This window comes from Ambystoma mexicanum, chromosome 1p (assembly GCF_040938575.1).
Source record: "Ambystoma mexicanum isolate Mex_15411 chromosome 1p, UKY_AmexF1_1, whole genome shotgun sequence".
NCBI lineage: Eukaryota > Metazoa > Chordata > Amphibia > Caudata > Ambystomatidae > Ambystoma > Ambystoma mexicanum.
In genome coordinates, this window is record NC_090921.1 from 925,929,732 (window position 1) to 925,951,668 (window position 21,937).

The window sequence follows — 21,937 nt, forward strand, 5'->3', positions numbered from 1 at the left end:
AGTTTTTGATGCAGTTGCCTTTCATTAACAGGAGTTATGTACTCTCAGGGTTCAAGTGTACATTTGAAGTTTTGAAGTGAGATGACAGGTTAGGTGTAGAAATTTTGGATGTGATTGGTGGATAGATGTGTGACTCTTTGAAAGCAGCCAATGATGGAGTGTCCATAACATGGAACTGGAAAGGGTTAAAGGGCTGACCCTGTGCTAAAGGGGCAGCCGACACCACATTAGTCTGTGGATGGCACTTGCCACATAAAGGTCTTTTGTGGATGCCTGGCATGGAAAGGGGACTGTGGGGATAAGCCGATTATGTTTGCTATGGTGTACAGGAAGAGAGGGTAGCAGGAGTTTTGTTTGGAGGATTTGTGGGAGCACTGACAATGGCTATGGCTATGTGTTTGAGAAGGCAGACTGTGTGGATTCTGGGTGACTCTTCAATTAGGCCATTGAAGGTGTATTCTGAAAATCATGGCATCCTTGGAAATATTAGATTGGCAGAAGTGGATGTTTTGTGGCATGCATTTTTTGGCTTAAACTGGGAAAGCTTGTTTTCCTTCTGTAAGAGTATGGTCACTTTAAATGTCCAGCCATTGTGATCATGCATTGTGGAGGGGACAGCTTGGGGTTTCTGACTTGAGTTTCTTTGCATGTTGCCCTGACAGATTTCTTTAAAAGGCTAAAGCAACTGTTTCCTGCTGCTAAGGTAATTGTTTCTTAAATAAATCAGAGGAAAACATGGAAATGTCCAACACACTTTTTCAGACCAAAAATTGAAGAATCAAGGCAGCTGGTCAATAAAGCTGTATCTGTTTTTTTATATGCTGCAGGAACGTCATCATTTGAGAATGACAATATAAGTTCTGATGGTGTGAATTTATTTTGTCAAGATGGAGTTCACTTCACAGATGTCGGAAATGCAATTTTCCTTTATAAAGTTAGGAACGCTTTGAAAATGTTCCTGTAATAAAACTGTAAATTAAGATGTAGAGTATACAGTACTACTGTACATAAAAGCAAAACAATGAAACAAAAAGGTGTTTGTTAACATATCCCCCAAAAGAGGTTCTTTTCACAGACATCGCGGATGGCACGTGCCACATCTGGGTCTTTTAACGTTGCCTGGCATGGAAAAGGGACCTCGGAGACCGCGGACAGTCGTGTGTGTCAGTGGACATAGGAGGATCAGCCAATCAGGTTTCCTGGGTGTGGTGTAGTGGAAGAGATGGTAGTAGAAGTTCTGATAGTACGAGTTGTGGGAGGATTGGCAATGTCTTTCAGCAGGCATAGTGTTTGGATTTTGAGGGACTCTTGCATTTATTGGTTGAAGGTATACGTTGAGCATTCTGGAATAGCCAAAAATCTTGTATTCCCTGAATTGGAAATTTTCTGGTATCGAATGTGAGGCATGACGTGGGTGGGCTTGCTCCCATTTTGTGTAAATATGGTTGAATTGAAACATCCATACATTATTATTGTTCATTGTGATGGGAACAGTTTGGGGAATGTGACTGGAATTTCATTGCATTTTGAAATGAAGGAGACACTGGGAAAGTTGAAGGAAATGTTCCCTTATTCGAACATAATTTTTTCGTGCATTGCCCAGAGACAGATTTGGATGTGTTCCAGTTCATTTGGTCCGCAAATGAAAAAAGTGAGGCGCAACATCAATAAAGCTGTGTGTGTTTTTGTTTCAGATGTTGGCATGATATCATTTCATAATGAGAACATTCAATTTGATAGGGACAACCTTTTTTGGCGAGATGGAGTCCATCTTACTAATGTGGGTAATCAGATTTTTTGTGGAAAACATCCAAAATGCTTTGAAATAGTTTTTGTGGAAGTGAGAAAAAATCATTAAATTTAGTTAAATGTTTTCTTAGTTCAGTTTGTAAAACCAAAATTTAAAAAATATATAAAAGCCAAAAACAGAGAAAAAGGTTCTTTTAAGAGCCACTCTTTTTGGATGCAAGAAAATAAAAATGATTTAAATTGTCCCATGCTTGGAATTTTTTAGAAGTCCATGGATAACCGTGCTGTCGGTAGACTACTGTGCTGTCCGCGGACTATGCAGGCTGCACAGAGGACTGCAACTATTTTTCTCACTTCTATTGTTTAACTGTGAAAGGTAGCTCCTAAATGAACCTTTTTTTGTGTTTTTTCAATTTTGTATTTTTGTTGGAATTTTTTTCAGGAGTGGAAAGGTAGGGGAGGGACGGGAGAGAAGGGGCACCATCCAAAGGGACGAAGGAGCAGGTGGACAGAGGAAGATGTTGGATGGGCCACAATTAGGTACATGGCTGTGTTTCTTATGCCCCTTGCCGCAGCCTCGAAAACACTCCAGAACTGCTCCCCCCGACAGATCGGTGTTTCACAGTACATGGTTAGCACTGTGATCCTTGAAAGGTAAGGGTCAACAGCGTACTGTATGGCCCGTGAAGCCACTGCTAGGATCCTCCACTCCAAAAGTGTATCCTTTGTGGTGACAGGAGCAGATGAAGATGATGGGGTGGAGGAAGTCAACCTGCTCATACCTGAGAAAGGTATCACTTTTCTCAGAGCAGTCGGGTGGGTTAATTTGGTGTAGCGCCTCATGGAAGTAGTGCCCTAGGAATACAAGCAAGGTGACCCGTGACATAGTACAACTTTACACTCAGTGCATCAAACATTGCTTGCACAAGTCTTTGGGTCATTTCCTGGTGACAGGGACTTCCTCCACTTCATCCTCATCTTCCTCTTGATCCTTCACTTCTGTCTCACTGCGCCTGTTCCTCTCTCTTAGGTTCTTTACAAAGTTTATTCAGTGAATTTCATAAGTTTTTATTAGGGCAACTTAACCAAGGCATCCCTTTATCTCTTCCCGATCGGGTCTGTGCTTCGTGAAAAATTCAGTATTGTATTTTATGCTGCTTTAGGAACTTTCAAGCTCAAAATTTACCTTTGCACAACTCCTACACCCATTCTTATTCATCCATTAAAAATTTAGCACAGAGCACATACTTGCAAGAATATTAGCAAAACCGCTATTCATCTTAAAAATTGCATCAGCTAATATCATCCCTCCTCTCTAAGAGGCACCACCACCACCGGCTGGAGGACCTACACAACAAAAAAGCACAGTACTTCCAAAGACTATGAAGAGGAGCAAGAAGAGGAAGTATAGGAAGTGCTTACCTCTAGCACCCATAGAGAATCACAGGTCTGGCAGTTCTTTACCATTGTTTGGAATGTACCAAAGGCTAAAGCTACCAAACTAAAATGCACTTAGTGCACCTTTGTTCTCAGTCACGGATTACCTGGACAGTACTTCTATATGACCACCTCCATGTGCCGTCACACCAAATCCAATGGCTGCAATGCTCTCAGAAAAGTCGTTCCTTTCTTAGCAAGTAGTAAACTGTCTTCCTCCACCTCATCTTCCTCAACCAATACTGTAACCACACAGCCTACTTCTGTGGGAAACAAAATCACATTCGCTACCTTGCAAGCAATAAAAGAGGCTGTTGATCCAAATATTTTGAAGACAACAGTACTCTGCATATACTGCAACACACCACTCTGCAGGGAAAGCAACTTCAAAGTGCTTTTGAAGCTGTAATCAAGGAGCATGAGAAACACTGCCCCTACCTTAGATGTAACACACAAACAACATCTTCCCCTGTCCATCTGCACCTCCATATTAATAGTTGGTTCCTCTACCCTCATTCCCCTCCCAACCTTACTTGCTGACCTCTCCTGCAAAAAAAAGATCAACAATAAATGATCGTATAGACTGCATCTAGTTCACATTTCTCAATAAAATAGATAGATTCAATAAGATTCTCCAACATTTCCATCAGCATTTTGTGTTATGCTAATGGGAATAATGTGGCCTTCATCACCTGTTCTAAGGGCTGGAACATCCCAGCAGCGCAAGTTATTGGCACAAGTGAAGCGAGGGAGGATAACAAGGGCTCTGGACCGTTATGTCTCATTCCAGCCCCTGCAGTGGGGGATGACAGCCATTAGCAACCCGGGTTGCCAAAATGGTAACCCGGGGTGGTAAAAAAAGGATTTCCCTCCTATAGTGGGACGAGCATGGTGTCCCATTATAGGAAGGAAAATCCTTTTCCAAGATGGCCACCATGGAAAGGCAGGCAGGGCTCCATATGCAGCGCCTCTTCCCTTTCCATGGTGGCCTGCAGGAGGCAAAGCGAAGGAGCAAATGTGGCAGCTGCACCTGCCGCTGCTGAAGTAAATTAAGGGGATGAAAACAAATGTAAACATGGGACAGAGAGTTGAGTGAAAGATGGTGGCTGGAAGAGACGGACATCAGGCAGCATGGAACATGGGCTTGTACTGGCCATTCAGGACCGCTTTTCTAGCCAACTTATTGCTTGGCTCCCCCACCCAGGGTGCTAATGGGCAATTGTATACTAGAGAAAAATATAAAAGAACAGAAACAGTATTCTGTCCCAAATACTTTTATCTAGCATACAATAAGGACCATAATCGATGAATATTTATAACTGTCCACAGTGTCCACAATGCCCTTTCCAGGCCATGGATCATTTAAAGACCCGAATGGCAGGAGCACAGCATCACACAGGGGAGCCCTTCTACTCTTATTAATGTTATATTTCTAACACTCCCTCAATGCATGCCTTCAAACAGTTACACATCCATCCACCAATCACTTCCGAAAACACTACATATAGCCCTATGTCCATACCAAGCTTCCACACACCAACTGCCACTTAACAATTGTCTACAAATCTTGTGCATCTGCATTTCCCTAACTTATACAAACAAATTATACACAATGCTCCTACAAATGCACATATGCATTGTGCAGTGAGAGAAGTGCATAAATAGAAGGTTAAGTATGAATGAGCAGGTTCCATGAGAACACAGGAGGGAAATGCCAAAGGATGCCAAGGTGGGACGACACTGGCTAACTACTGGAAAAGAGAAATCACAAGGGTGGGATGCATATTAACCGTAACATACCTTTAACAACATTTTTTCTGTCAATGTAATAGATTTGTATAAGTCAGAATGTTTCATGGTGTTACATCACTGTATATAAGTTATTAATAATTTCTATTTTCATATACATGTAGGAACTATAGACCTCCTTTAAAAAACATATTTTTTGCAACACATACTTATGTCTGTTATTATCAGCAGTATATACTGGGGAAGGAAATCATTGTTCAATTGCCTACCGCATAAGGCTTCACCATGACCCCAGCCGAACCAAACCACTACTATAATTCAATGTACCTACCCTGCATCCTAGCTCAGTGTTCACCATACCCTAATAATGAAACCAATGGCCTGTGCTCATGGCTAGCAGGCATGGCGGGTCTCCAAATACATTGGGCACTGGCTTCGGATATGGATAACACTAGTTGTTCTACTTGCATTCTTACACTTTTCAAAAATAAAACACAAGTCATATTTCCAAAAACATGCTTTCAGGTCCTTTCAGGTCCTTGCTAATACTCGTTGAGTACATTTTTTGTTGTAATCTAGTCCAATACTTCAGGCTGTAACCGCAAGCAGAATATTTGTTCCCATTCAAACCCACCACTTTGGCCATGCCGCATGGCCATGCCCACATTAACTCCAATGCTGGTCCCTCGTGGTCATGGCCAGTAGCCAGATTGTCTGGGTTGTGGCCGTAGGCCATGCCCCAGACACTCTACCCACTGCCCATAGCCACAGACTATACCGCAATCACCAAAGGTATTTCTCTATTTTTTGTACCTACATTATGACACTTTTCAAAAAATAAAACACTGACACATTTGCAAAACCATGCTTTTAGTTCCTTGCCAATGCTCCTTAAATGGGTTTTCTGCAAATCCGCCCATGTTTCATTTTTTCAAAAGTGTCAAAATATACGTACATACAATATTCATGTAACTTAGCACACACTTGATAAAATCCATTCAGACTTTGCACAAACATTCAAGGTTGGGTCTATAATATGTCAGAGAATATTTGTCCACATTCGTCAAACCGCAACAAAGTTATAAGCTATCTAAAAATGTTGAGACCTCCCCTCTAATGTTGCCCCCGCTTGAAAAAATCCCACCAAACTTTGCAAAACAATTTGTATCTAGGTCTACAATCTTTTTGCAAACTGATGTGCAGATTTTATAAATGGCACCACAATTATAAGCCATTAAAGTATGTTTCCCCCTCTCTACTTGTGTTCCCTCTTCACAAAACAGCACTACTATGGAGGGCTATTCATCGTCAGGTCTAGAATGAAAGTCCAGAAATGCATGAAGTTTCTTAGAGTGGTGCCAAAGTTATAAGCCATCCAAAAACCGATTTTCAACAATCCTATAATGCACAAGTAAGCATACACACCCCCAAACATCTCAGATGTTCGCAAACATCTCATGACTGCCCTGGACTGGTTGCGGAAGTTGGAGAACAAAAATGGCAATTTTTGGGCTTTTTAAGGTCATATCCCATCTCATGACCCCTCACCTCTTCAGAGATTGTTTCTTTAGTTTGGCAAGAGCGATGTTGTGTTTTTAATATTTTTAACTGCGACCGCAGTTCCACTATGGTGGGTGTTTCCCAAAAATATGACACATCTCATGTTTTTTACCATCCAGTCAGCAGGCGCATCAGATGTGTGCAGACCTCATATCAGCCCCTGGGCCAATCGGTGGCCTGTCCGCGTACCAAACAGGAAGTGAGTCTGCAAACCAAAACCAGATATCATTAATTTATTTGTACCTACTTTTTGGTCATTTTAAAAAAGACTACTGAATGGTTTTACACCAAATTTACAAAAGCATGCTTTTGGGACCAAGCCGCTGCTCCTGCTGCAAATTTGGTGACGATCCGTCCATCTGTTTGGGCTGTAGGCATGAGCAAATTTTTTTTCTCCATTGCGTCTATGGGTAAAACCACACATTTTGGGACCCTCTCTATAACTTTGCACCTACCGTGACGAAACCTCACCAACCTTTGCAGAAATAATGTGACTGGGCCATATACTTTTTTTTTGCAAAAATTCCTAAGGATCCGTCCAAGGGGGGCAAAGTTATAAGCCACCCAAAAAGTGCTTTTCCTATGGGTTGAACTACTTAACCATAACTACAGGGCTGCTGCCGCAGGCCCTGTAATATATTTAATTTGCATACAGCAATCAGTAAGAAACATCCACAACCACCAATCATTTGCTGCATAATATGCTTCTATCATTGCTTCCAGCAACCCCAGTCTTCTTAGTCTTTAGCTCCGACTATACTTTTACATTATGAAAATATCAACATGTCATAACCACCTACATGTTTACTGAAAGTAAGGTGATTAAAAAAATAACATATTGGCTGCACATTTGCAAACACACTGTACAAAATACACACTACATAGACTTCAAATCATGTACTGCTCTAGTTCTTCAAATACCATATATTCGTTATTCAGTAAATATTTTCAGCAGGCACGTGTTATTTTCTTCTAAACGTTTCACTTCCTTGACTGCAGCTGCACAATAAGCTCTGGAGATGGGCAGAACCCCCTGTCTCCCTCAAGAAAAGAACACATATGTTGCATTCTGGCATTGTTTCTAGGTTGTCAACAATAATTTTGGTAATCCTTGCATGATTTCGTGGTAGGGTTCCTGAATGTTGCCCATGTCTGCATACACCATTTTCTGTGAATTGTCTTATAACCCCCACAGCCCTCACACACGCCGGTGTTGTTCCACTGGCTTCAGAGGGCCGACTTGATATAAGTGTATGCTGCTTATATACAATTTTTGAAAACCAACAACTTTCAGTGGCAGTGAAGAAGGTTGTAACAAATTGCAATCAGATATTTGAATCCCACTAAATAATTGTATTACAACTTACTTAGGCAGTACAACAGATGATGGATTAAGGATAAGTTGAATTTTCGAAATTGTGCTTGTCTCTGCCGCAACTGCCCTTATTTTAGAGACCTTCATGTTATGTGACCACTCTTCCAAACCATTCTATCCATTCAAAGTTGATCTTGATATATTTCGGACACTGGTGAAGCCCTAGGGAATGTTCAGAGTTGCTTGCCTGACAAGTAATTAAACCTGCATCAGCTCTGACAACCTTTCAGAAGGATCCTGACAAGTGACATTGTCTTTCCTGATGGATGACCTCTGCCTTAATAGTACATAGTTTAAAACAGCAATATGTGCAAGCTTTTATTTTGTATTTTTTTAAACTTGAAACCAATGATATACTTGGAAAGATATGGTTCATCCTTCTAGGTAGTATTTTCACCAATCAGTCAGAGTCCACTCACCCATGCATTTGCGAAAGCAAATATGTAATATGTCACAATCAGGTCATTGACATGTGAGTTCAAGGACACTTCCACAGCAAGGAAAATGGATGTGCAATTAGAGAGAAATCCAAGACAAATTCCCACCTGACAAATCATACCAGTCTCATGGGATCGATAATATGAGAAAGGAAAATAGCTCAAGGCACACGACATGTCAGGAAGTGAAATGCACTTGCTTCTAAGTTATCAATACCCTAGGCGAAGGAAGAAGGAATGCATATAGTCAACAAAAACTCTATTTATCTGGCCAATTCCATTTTCTCCCGTGGGCCCACTGCTTACAATTAGATTTGTCTCTGTCAGGTGGCACTTTATGGCCACGCCTGACCCAACAACTTAAAAAAAAATACAACAATTCACCTGCTGATTGGTGTTTTCTTTGCTCTTTCCCTGCTTTTCATTTTTCTCCTTCAATGGCCACAGTTTAAATCACCCACGAGCGCACACACATGCATACACACACTCAGACACGCACCACATGCACAAAGAGCAAAGCAAACACACACAAATATGCACAGCCTCAATAGAAGATCGACTGCCATGATACCGTTATTAAATAGGAATGTATGCACACGAAATGTCCCCCTTTTACTACAAACCATTTCAACAGTCCAATGCTTTTTTGCTCTGATAAAATAATTTTAAATCTGGTTTATAAGGGAGTCCTCCCATTTTTCATGTTTGAATACAGTTACCAACTCCACGTTTTAAAGTGTAAATACATTCTTCATCAAACACCAGAAGGACACAGGTTTACTTCTCTGTGTGTGGTTGGACAGTAAAATAAAAAAAATAAAAATGAAAAATGTGTTTCATCAACAAGTCGCCACACTCTGCACACACAACACATTAATGGAATTATCAAAATTAACTAAACAAACATATTAAGATCAAGCTAAAATGGGCTGACTAACACAAATGATGATGGCATTGACAAACGCATACAATACTTAGCAACAACAGTGAGAGCCACAACGTCCTGTATTTGTCAAGGCGATTTCTGACATTACTGGCATGAGCTATATCAATATACAAATTTACACCTTCAAGGTCTTCCAGTCCCCTGAAACCAGTAGTGAACATCTTTCCGTATGCATAGGCAAATACATTTGAGCTTTTTTAAGATAGTGGTCAACTTACAGGTCCCAGAAAGTTGGCAAGGAAGCCTTTCATTCCCACTTCATATAAAAGGGGAAAAAAGCAACCCTACAAACTTTAGACTGATTGCTTTGCTGAACATTGCAGGCAATAGTTTCGCAAAACTGCCTATTCACAAATAGATATCTTAGACTGACTCTAGCAACCTAAAGACATAGGGGTCGATTCACAGAATAATTTGCATGGACAATCATGGATGTGCGTGCTAGGCAAGTGTGGCAAGTCAGAAGGACACAGACTCTCAGATGACATGATATATTCTTGTTTATTAAAGTAATGGCAGAAATGCCTAACTTTCCTTCTAAATGTGGGTGGTCCCTGCGTATATTACTAACAAAGGTACTCATTTGTCACTCATGAATGTCCACAGAAAGAAGACTGCTGTCCAAAACTACCTTCACTGACCCTACCTCTCAGATAAAACTAACTTGGGTCAGGAGAATGACTCCCTTCTACTGATGGTACTGCTAGTGCCAGTCTTGAACATACAATCTGCAAATAGTCTCTTGTGACTTCTTGTATTCATTTCTTTAATTCTCCAAGTGGTTTCTCTTTTCACTTTAAATCCCTTTTGCATCCATGTTAGCTGGTTTCAGGTTTTGATCGTAGATCTGTTTGTGCCCTTTTCCTGATGGAATATATTTCTCCTGGGCTTTTGCTTTTAGGTTATAACAATTCCACTTTTCCTGAATCATTGGGGTTTGTATCTGGATTATGTTTGCAGACTCATAGCCCTGTCTTTCTCTCTCTTTGATACTATATTGTTCTAGTGCAGATTGGTACTTTGTATGATGCCTTTCCCAGGGTAGTTTGTCCCACTGTTTCCCTCTCTGATTATCCAGTTTCTTATCAACCTTGTCTTGTGGTTCGCAATGTTCGTATCTATTTGTTTTCCAACTTAACTCCATTTCATATCTTCTACTGTGATGAGGTACTGTCTGTTATAATGATTTTCGCTTAATTCATAATCTTTGTATCTATTTGCCTTCAAAGCTATCTCTGATTCATATCTTCTACTGTGACAAGTTAGCTCTGTGAAATACTGATCAACTTGTATCTCCCTGCACCTCCTGTTGTCTCGGTTACCTTCTTTCTTGAAAGAGAACACTGTTGGAGGGTTTAGGCCTCACAGTCTCTCTCTCTCTCTGTATCACGATGCCATCTTTTCCCCAGCATTCATGTCTTCGGTCTCTCTCTTTCCTCCTCTCGGTGATTGGGTGCTCACCTGCACTCATAGACACAATATGCTCCTCTGTTATTGACAGTCTCCGCGATGTTCTTGGAACCAATGGTAACACCACAGATTCCTCTCTGTGGTCTCGCCACCACCTCCACTTGGGCTTGGGTTTCTGCCATGTCAGCTTCTCGGTTCTCAGGAATGCTGTAGCTTTGTCATCCTGTGTTGCAGCTGCAAGCGTGTTTGAAACTCGCAGGTTTCCTGATTGTCATTCTTGTCCGGTGTTGCACAGCCATGGACCTCCCACAGCCTACATTTACGATATTCTCTCAACTTCCCCTGCTTCTTCACCCTCCCTGTTTGGATGCCCACTTTTTAAAATACTCAGTAAAGTGGGTGCCTGAATTTAAAGGGACACAATCTTTTCTCAAAAGGTAACATTATCCCTTAGGAGTTTCTTCATCCCAGTCTTGACACTTCATATTTTCTTGTGTTTTATAACATCCTGTGTAGGCCATAGTACGCTCATCTGACAGGGGTTTAACCTGAGAATGGGAATCTTTGTCCCTTGAAGGGTTGTAAGGTCGCATTTGCCTCTAAGCCATGGGTGGTAATACCAGTCACTCCAAGGCAGTGCTCGAGGTCAGCAGTCAGTGGCACACTACCAGTCAGGAGGAGATGTAAAGGTTTGGAAGACAAATGTGGCTGGAGGAGGCAAGAAATGGCATAAAGCAGGAGTAGCAGCAAGGTATAGTTATCTCTACTTTATGCACAAAGCAGCAGCGACAAAATGAGAAGGAGGGACATATATGCGTAAATTCCATGCCACACAATGTGTGCATAAATGCGTAACTCTGTAAATGACATGCTCACTAGCGCCTCCAACCTGCATGTGCCTTCTCTGGTGTTCCCAGAGGCAGAGATATTTAGGATGTAGCATGTGGATTTCCTGATAAGAGGGGAGGAAGCAATATCTAGGGGGTACCACGCAAATTTCCTGCTGTGCATGGATGCAGCAATATTTAGGGGTAACACTTGGATTTTGAAGCAGTGATATTTGTGGGTACCTTGACCTGAATGCCGTTTGCACCATGAGTGTGGGGGCTCATCAGAAAGGATGAGGACGGGGATGAGGGCAGAAGAAGGGTCCACCTGCTAAACGTGGTGGTGAGCCTATAGGTGCCCCAGTACCACCAAGGCCCACTAGGGCTAAGAGGGGGCAGCCTGCACATCAGGCATAGACAGAACCCCACATATACGCACAGGGTAAGGAGAAGGGGCAACCAAAGAAGAAACGCTTCACACATGAGGAGCTAACAATATTCACTAATTCCATCAACGGACCCGTTCCAGCCAGATCTGTGAAAAGGCGCACAGTGGAAGAGGTCGACAAGTGGATGGGTGAGGCTTGGCAGAAATGTGGCCTCTGTCCAGGCTACTTCTCACCCACCCATCCATGAGTACTACACTAATAGATCCATGGATGCATTGTATATTAGTCACCTGTGCCTTCCGCATTTCTGAATATCCAGTTTCAATGTCTGATGTAAGTGTGGCTGGCCCTATAGTATCTCTATTAATTGGAATTTACATATGTATGTTCAGCTGGGTAGGTAGGCCAATGGGCACTGTTGTCTGACTTTGTGTACTTGTGGATGCAGAGAATATAGAGGAGAAGGCATAGGAGGCGCAAACATCCATTAGTGCAGTGCAGTGGGGTGCTGTGCCTGGTGAGAATCCCCTCATGTTGCAGGCCATCCTCAGCTGGCCTGACAACTAGTCTTCAGATGATGCCACCAAATCTGATATCCAAGGCATACTGAGGGACATGGTGGAGCATCCACCACAGAGTAGGCCAGATGACAGATATTTTGACTCTCTAGAGTCTTTCTTAAGGAATGTGGATTGTAGGCCAGTCATTGCTGTGAGATCGTGGAAATGAGTCCAGCATCAAATCCCAATATCTTGTCCCACTATTGTTGCAAATATGGTGGGTAATGATTTCAAGGGCTGGCCTGGTTATCATGTAGGCACCTGGTTTGGCGTGTTTTGTAATTATCTGCTGATTAGCATTGTCATGTGGTGTATGCAACGATAGTCAGGGCGATCTGTTGATGCAATCCTGTGCAGCACTTTAGACTGTAGCTACGTACAGAATTTTAGACACAGGAAGAATTTATTTTCCCATTCAAACCTATCCTGATTTTGAAAAGCTTCACCACATAGCCAGTGCCTGGTGGCCATGCCCACTATAACACCATTGTCAGTGCTTCATGGTCATGGCTAATAGCCAGATTATCCGAGTCATGGACAATCTGGCCACTGCCCATGGCCACCGGCTATACCTCAGTCACCAAAGGTATATCACTATGTTTTTCACCCACATTATGACACTTTTTAAAAATTAAAACACGGACACAATTGCAAAACCTTGCTTTCAGTTCCTTGCCAATGCTCATTGGACAACTTTCCTGCAAATCCATTCATGCTTTATTTTGATTAAAAGAGTCAAAATGTATGTACTTTAAATAGACATATAACTTAGCTCCCAGTTCACAAAATTCATTCAGACTTTGCAGAAAAACGCAAAGTTGGCCCTATAATCTTTCTAAAATCTTTTGTGCACATTCATCAAATGGCAACAAAGTTATGAGCCATCTAAAAATGTTGAACCCCCCTCTAATTTGCCTTTTCATAAAATCCCACCAAACTTTGCGGTCTTCTGATTCCTTCTGCAGAGATTTTATGTGTTTGGGTCAGAAAGGACAAGGTTGCGTCTCTCCTTTTTAGCCTCTCGATATTTTCTGCCTTTCCCCTCTTCTTGAACTGCTGTGCCTGGATAGCTGTCTTCTTGTGCAGTCTGCTTTGCTCGTAGTGTGCTCTTGTGCTCCACCTTTTATCCCTGTGGGGAAGGGAAAGGGCTGTCAGGTGTGTGTGATTCTGGTAAATTGCCTGACCATGCTTGACTGTTGTATTGGGAGGGGTTAGGTAAATGGCTTGGGTGTTAGTCTGTTGTCTGTCGTGTGTGAAAGCGTTTGTGTCGGAAAAGGTGGGGCTGTGTTTCGGAATATCCTACATGGTAGGAGGGGGAAAAAGTGTTAGATGAAGGGGGATACAGCGTCTCACACATCAGTGTCGCACTTCCGAAGACACCCCATCCAGGTGATCTTGCCTCACTGGTCCACCCCCAGGAACTGGATCCAATAGAGATGACCGTGTCCTGGCCACCTGGATGACAGATCCCTGGGGTCTAGTTAGGGAGACACCTTCAGGTTTCTCACAAACCACAGCAGAAAATCTGCTCCATATCCTTTGCCAATCCATACAAGGAATCTGGATGGCCTGCTACTGACGCACAATTATGATGGTGGCAGAGAGGCAGGTATCCATATGGATTCTAGATACAATTTATCAACCCTGCCAGTCCAGCCTCTCACTACCTAATAATAACTTACCTTCCTGTAGTTGTGTCTCAGATAAAACCAAGTAAGCCTATAGACATTATTTTTTTATGTATTCAAAAACATGTGTTGAGTAAGGAAAAAGTTTTTTATTTTAATAAATACTTACAAACATGAAAACACATTATTTCATTGTGTGTAAGAAAACATTAAGTAATACAATTGTAAACACTGAATAATTAAAACAATATGCCTCTATCCACAACATGCAGATCTTGGCACCCAAGACAACAGAAAAAAAATAAAGTTTAAATCCAAACAAATAGATCTAAAAATACATAAAAAGAAATTGTTGTTTTGTATTCCAACAGTCTTTGCTTGTGTTATAATCTCATAACAGTGCCTGACATATTTAAATTCCCAAGTTGTTAATGGAATTTTATTCAGGGGCTCTGGTGAGTTGATATGACATGGTGCCTATAGCAGAACATACATTTGCGTTACTACCCGGAAAGGGGGAAGCTATAAATCATTACTGACAAATGGTTGTCGGTACACGCCTAATGTATGTACATATCCAAGTTAAGATTTTTAATGTATACAAATCTTACCTCTTTTTTTGGCTGGCTATCAACACAGATAGTGATAGTGGTGAAGAGTTAATCTCTGTCTTAAATCACAACCAGCCTGTCAAGGAAATGCAGTGAACACTATATCATTATCAACATTGTTAGGTGTGAGGCAAACAAAAACGTCAGGCAGCCACATATGGGGTCTGGCGATATTGTAACAGGTAAAGAAAGGGTTATGCAAGGCTGCATCTACTTACCCCACCCGTTGTTGAGAGGAGGTCCAGTTGCACCTATTAGAGTGGAAGAGAAGGTTTATTTCACTTAATTTATGCTCAAACAAGCTGTGCTGCACCTCTTAGGTTTTGCATGCGCGTTGTTATCTACAAAGTGAAAGAGGTGTAAAAGGGGACGTTCAAAATCGTACAACTCTAGGGAGGAGCAACAGTAGTGCTCAGCTACATATCCAATTATTTGTGTGCATGTGTAGCTCTTGTGAGAAAGAATATGTGCACCCTTTTCAGTAATTCATACTGTGCTCATAGCCAATTCCAAATGAACTGCTACCATGAACTCGCTATGGAGAGCTAGTGAAAGGGACTAACCTGAAAATTGTTAAAAAGGAATGTTGGCCCTTTGCTGAGCAGCCAGGGTGTTAGCAGGCACTGGAATGTTACAAGCTGCTTTCTACACTGTAGCTACAGAACCTTGAAAATGGACACTAATGACAGTCTCTTTATTCCAAGATGTATTCCTTATGTTAGGGGGACCCATAGTTGTGAAATGATGTTTCTTGTTGCTTGTAGTACCAACTTCGTTAATATAAACCTCTTTTTCTTTATTATGGTGACATTTGTCAATATATCTTCAATTGCCTAATCCTTTTGAATACTACTTTTCAATGAAACAAATAACTGTTCTGATTGCGAGTAACTTTTCTTTGTATATTATCTGATTGGTGTTGGGAAGGGGGCAGCACCGTCCCACCCGCCTAGGGGCTTTAGAGTGAGGCGAGATGTATTTGAAGCAATATGAGGGGCCAGGGGGAGGGGCAACAGTGAAAAGGGACACCTCCCAGTTTAACAGAAACCTACTGCAGTATAACCAAATATAGTCCATCCATATAATACAGCGCGAGGTGTGAGCAGCATTGCTATTTTGCGTAGATATTGGTAAACGTAGGTAGAAGAGAAGGCCTGAGCAGTAAATGCAGAATTCCATGCACTAGGCCCAGAAGAGCGAGACAAGAGAAATCCCCAGTCGTGCTTGAGCTCCCATGAGGACAGTCCACACCCTCAACCTTCACAATGCGTTTTCATTGTTCTAACAGTGTTGCAATGATGTTAGAGAGGAATGTGCCCTACAAGGCCGCGACCACAGACCCGTGTCTGGTGTGTATGTTATCTCACACTGACAAAAGCATGACCTGGCCCATCCCCAGGCGAGGCCCGAGTTATAGCCCATAAAACTGACTAAACCTTAAAATCCCTCAATTCCATGGCACTATTTGCCCTTTTTTTATTTTTTATTTTTATTAGTTGAATCAAATCAACCTTTCAAATACAAAATACATAAAAATATTATATACAAAATCATAATTATTTACATTTAACATAACTAAGAAAAATCACGAAGACAATCTTCTTCATTTAACAAAACATATCAAAATAAAACCAAATACATGTATGCTTTCTACTCGTTTGTCATTTCATCATTGCTAAAATGTAAGAGCTAAAGTCTATAGTGCCTGCAAAAGGCGTTATGTATAATTAGCCCTAATTTGGGCATCAATGGTATTACTTTTTTAAAGGGTCCAAGTTTAGACTTGACAAAAAGTTTACGGTTGCAATCTGTAATGGAAATTGACATGCACCCAAAATGAATGACCAGCAAGAATATGAATCTTTTAAACACAAATATTTACATTGTCTTGAAGTGTATTTCTTGTACAGATCGTAGTGCACTACATTCTGTGATAAGGTGTACTAAAGTTTCACGAGTGTCCATCACTAGGCAAAATTGGCAGAAATTACTGGCTACGGCCAAGAGTTATCGTTTGGCTTGTATGTCCCTGGTAATCCATAAATTAAACCATAGTCTTAAAAAGTCATTACGAATTTTGAGTGAAGGACATCGTATCAAATAGGTGGGCAAAATACGTCGTTTTTTATGTGGGAAATAACATTCCCCACTGCCATGGTACGAGAGACACAGTGACCTTGTACCGCCGCCGAGGACTACAGAGAAGCACTCAGGGCCCAACAGGAGCCTGGACTGACGTAAGGACAGTCCACATTCTAACAGAGCCCCACAGAGGGCACACACCAGAATTAAATGCCTTGAGAAAGACCGTACGGGTCGAAACACGTGTCGGCTGACCTAACTTGCTTATCTAGGTTGAAACAGTGTTTCTCAAAAACAACTATGAGTATGTAATAACTCAATGCAAGTACAACCACCACTAATAAAAACGAACCAATTCGTATGGAACAAAGTGTCACAGTAATTACTTCACTAACTTCCAAAGCGAGATAACCAGGAGACCACCATTTTTCTTGTAATTATCCAATCTGACTTAAACAATTTTAATTTAGCTTTATCTGGATTGTGTACTAATAATTCCAGAGAAATGTCTGCCGAATTTAAGACATGATACACCTCCGAAAGCCATACTTTAATGAATGAATGGTTAGTCGCAAACATATAATTAGTCAACAAAACATTTAAACTAGTCGAGACCAAACATTTCGTGAAAAATGAACATAAGTGCCAATTATACACAGCCTGAAAGGAAACCAAGCCCAATTCATACCTTATCCACGCGGCGGGTATGCAGTTAGGTAGGTGTATAATGTTCCGCCAGTATTTTGCTTCCCATTTTGAAAAATGAAAAGGCAAATTAGTGTTCAGTGTTTCTAGGCCATATAAGAGAGCTGGTATTACTTGCATGTTCCAAAAATGCCATGCTGGCAGAATAGAGAGTTTGCCGTATTTATACAAAAGAATTCTGGCTTGTGACATAAATGAAGTGAGCCTCATTTCCAATCAAACTAAATGGCCTGTTGCTAGTGAGGAACCCTCGAATAGTAAGCCAAGATAGGTGTATTGAGGCACCATTTTTATGGGAGACTGATCGAACGTCCAGACATAGGATAATGGTCCAACATGTCAGGGTGAATAGGCAACAATTTGTGTTTTTCCTATGTTAATTTGTAACTCATTATTTTGGGTGTAATCGCGAAAAGCATCCAAAAGAGGCTGCAGGCCTAATTGTGTTTTGGAGATAAGCACCAAGTCATCTGCGTACATGAGTGTTTGGATTGATTCATTGTTTATTTTTGGAGAATCCAACACTACATTAATCAACAATAATCTAACATCTTGGATGAAATAATTGAAAATCGCAGAGGCTAACAGGCATCCTTGTTTTAGGCCCCGTGAGGTGCTAATCTGATCTGTTAATACACCATCCAGAGAGAGATGGACTCGGATGGATGTTTGTGAGTGTAGTGAGTGGATGACATCATATAATGTGGCAGGACAGTGATCTTTATGAAGCTTTGACAACAGAATCAGCCGAGTCAAAGGCAGCGTTGAGATCAACAAAAGAAAAAAACCTGCTGGTTATGCATATGGCATTGCATTTTGATGGAATTAAGAGCAAAGAGGTTTATGGCTGTGCCCATGCCCGCAACAAATCCCGTCTGATGTGGATCATGAAGCCGGGATTGTAGAGTCCATGCGTTAAATTCAGAGAGGATAAATTTGCAAAAAACTTTGCCTGGCGTATCTAATAAGGCAATGGGTCGATAGTTAGCGGGTAAACACTACGATCAGCCTTTTTAAAAATTGGAATGATTGTTGAGGTTTTCCAAGATTTTGGGATGGAACGAGTCCTCAAAATGTCATAGAAGATTTTATATAGAACATGAAATTTGATTGTCCATCTGGACCCATCGCCTTAGAGGAACTGGCCTGCATAATAATATTACGAATGGTCTCTTGCCATGGAGAACGAGATGTCGATGTATAAACCATTTTTGCAAAGGCTGGGTCGGCATACAAAGAAGAAAAATGAGTAACCCAGTATAGTTTGTTAATGCCATTGATTTGTGCATCCCCCTGCATCCCCCTGGAGGTGGCACCTTCGATCATTCAACAGTTGCCACATTCCAGAGGAATTTTTGTTAGACATGGCGGATTGCATCACTTCACTATCATATTGAAATTGTGTTGCTTTCTGACTCCTTAACCAGTTTTTGTAGCGCCATATAGCTGTTTTCAGATGCTGCCAGTGCAGCGGGTCTTGTGATAGTGCTAATTTTTTCTTAAGTTTTTTTAAACTCTGCTTTTACTCTGTGAGTATCTGCATCAAAAATGTGTGGATGTCGAACTTGATTATGGCGTAGGATTGTAACAGTCTTCATAAATGGTTTTAGCAGATCAGAGTTCTGTTCACTATTGAACTGTAGGGCATTACTATCAACTGTGTTTTTGAAAGCATTTAATATAACTGTGCACGACTTTGTGCTGAGTTAACTGTCGTCTCTGCCTGCAAAACTGATTTTTCTTTAATTTTCGAAAAGTCCCATGCTATGTGTGCAACTAAAATTCTGTGGTCGCTGTGAGAATGGTCACTAATGGTGAGATTTTAACATTTTTAAATAGTTGAGGTCTCATGTATATGTAAACGATAATACTGGTACTCTACCCACTGTGCCACGTGTGGTTGGGGGGCACATCCCTGACGACCGAACCATTAAGCATATAAAAATTATGATCTTTCATAACATTGGTCCATCTCTGTACATCTTGAGTGTCACCAGTCATGTTCCAGCAGTCCAAATTAAGGTCACACACAATAATTGTGTGGTTGATTGTAATATTCAGTAATATCATGTCCAAAATCATGATTAGGCCTTCATAAAAAGTTTCATCAGACATTGTAGCGGTGTCTCGATAGATGTTGACTAAGGCTATTACCTGAGAATTGCTAGTAATTTGGACTAGTTGGATCTTGGCAACAACGGATGACCATGACTTTATCTTAAAACCACTCAAGATATTCACAGCAACAAGCAGACCTGAGGATGGTCTACCACCACTAGGAAGAGATGGAAGCAAAGTGATGTCATAACCATCCCATAGTGGGGGGGGTAATAGCCAGGTTTCTTGTAAACCTATCACATGATGGATGTCTATCAGATTAGTAATGAATGAATATAAATGAGAGTGACTCTAGTGTTCCAGCTAGCAATTTTCAAGATGGAAGAGGCAGCCAATGTTAGTGGTTAATGCTGTAGGGTGGAAACACACTGGATATCTTGGCTGGCTCTTATCACTCCTTGGTAAATGTTTGGTTTCAAGATGGGATTTAGAGATTCGGATGGGGCGCATTTCGGGTCTTCTGCTAAGAGAAAACCCATTTCAAACAACCGAATCCTACATCGCCAAATTAAGTCCCAAACTACTCCGGAAGGGATCCATAATCGCACTACCGAGCGAGTCAAGTCACAGATGAATTCTATTTGGTAGATGTCCTGTGTTGTCAGATTACGCAACTCAGGGACGTCACCAAAGTGATTTAAAACGCTCTGGCGATTCAGGTCGTAGACAGGGAAATTCCCATCTCTGCATTTCAAGATGAAAGTATGAAAATTTGCTCGACGCGGGTGCAAGTGGCGTGAGGTTGATTGTAAATTACGTTTCTGTGGTATCCATTTTAATTTTGACCGATATGGGCTTGTGCTGGGAAACGCACAACTCAATTCCTCCTGCACATGTTGGTCAGTGTGTAAAGGAGTATATGGAATATGACAACTGCAACCAACCGTAGAGGGAGGAAGAGAAGTTTGCAATCTTCTTTGTGATTCAGAAGAGATGGAGAGAACCTTAGCCATGCTATTGGCTATATATTCATCCACTCTCTGTTTAAAGTTCTCAAACACATCTTGTGATGTTGGTACAGCACCTGTCGTAGTGACATGAGCTTGCGGACAAAAGGCTACAGATTGATTAATGACAGGCATAGTAGCATTTAAAGGAGCCTGTGCAATTCAAGGCTGACTTGGCCTAGTTAGTGAACTCTGAGCAGTCAGAACTGATACGAGTTCAGTAGGCATGGTAGAGGTGGTGTAGAGCAACAAAGCCTTTTGTTTATTTAGTTGGACTTGGTGGTTCTCAACCTCCTTGTTTCGTTGCAAGGAAAATACTACTGTGATAGAGGCGAAAGAGGGCCACCTAAGTGGGCTTTGTGCAGTAAGCTTGGAGTAACTGGGGGCACCAAAGGTAAGGTTGTAGAAGGTGGGGGTACTGACATTGAAATATGTGTCTGCTCAATTATAGCAGTCACTTTGGCTTGCGACTCAGTCATTTTACTCAATGCTTTAAAAAAAGAATTGAGTGTTTTTTTAGTGTGTTTAACATTTGCCATATTTTTTTGTTTTTTTTTGGTAGAGATAAGGACTTCTTTTGTGCAACTTTGGGATACCTGACTTTAAGCGCATCTAGGTAGCTTAGGCCTTGGCCTGATGGTCACTCAGGTACTGGTATCAACTTCACAGGTTCTGCCTCATTCGAACTGACCTGCGGCGCATGGGCAATAGGTGCATTCTTTAACACAGGAGTGCGGGTAGGGGACATGCTGCCACTAGGGCGTATGATACCAGAGATCAAATGTAGAACACAATAATTTTGAGCTATCTCCTGATTGCAAATAGATACTTCTCTGGTAGCCTTGGGAGAGTACTGAAAATCAACATATTCCACCGAATTACCCCAGCCATTAGAGCCAGTGGACAAAAGGGCATTCTTAGAATGTGTTAATGAGTAATGTGCTGATAATCACTTCGTCAAGTAACTCAAAGAGTTTACACAAACTCAAAATGTTGGTGTTAATAGCTGTGAGGGCAGGTTGAATCGTAGATGAATATTGGAGAAGGAGATCAGACAGTACTGCTTTTATTGGTCTGGGTGTAGGTAGAGCAAAATAATGTAGCATGGAATTGTGGCGATCTGACTTGGATTCGAGGTGAGTTGCATCATCTTCACCATCATCCAAATCCTTATCATGCTGGTTATTTCCCCTCCATAATATTGGTGAATCACATTGACTTGCATGATGGACATGCATGAATGGACAGGCACGATTGTTCATGGGAAAGGATTGAAAGTTAATTGGGGATATGGCAATGCATGAAGATGAAAGTCGCGGGCAATGTTTGGTGGACGCTAACATCATATTATCAGAAAGTGGTTGGGGGTTAACTCTTGCACATGGCGTATTCAGAGCAGTTGGCACA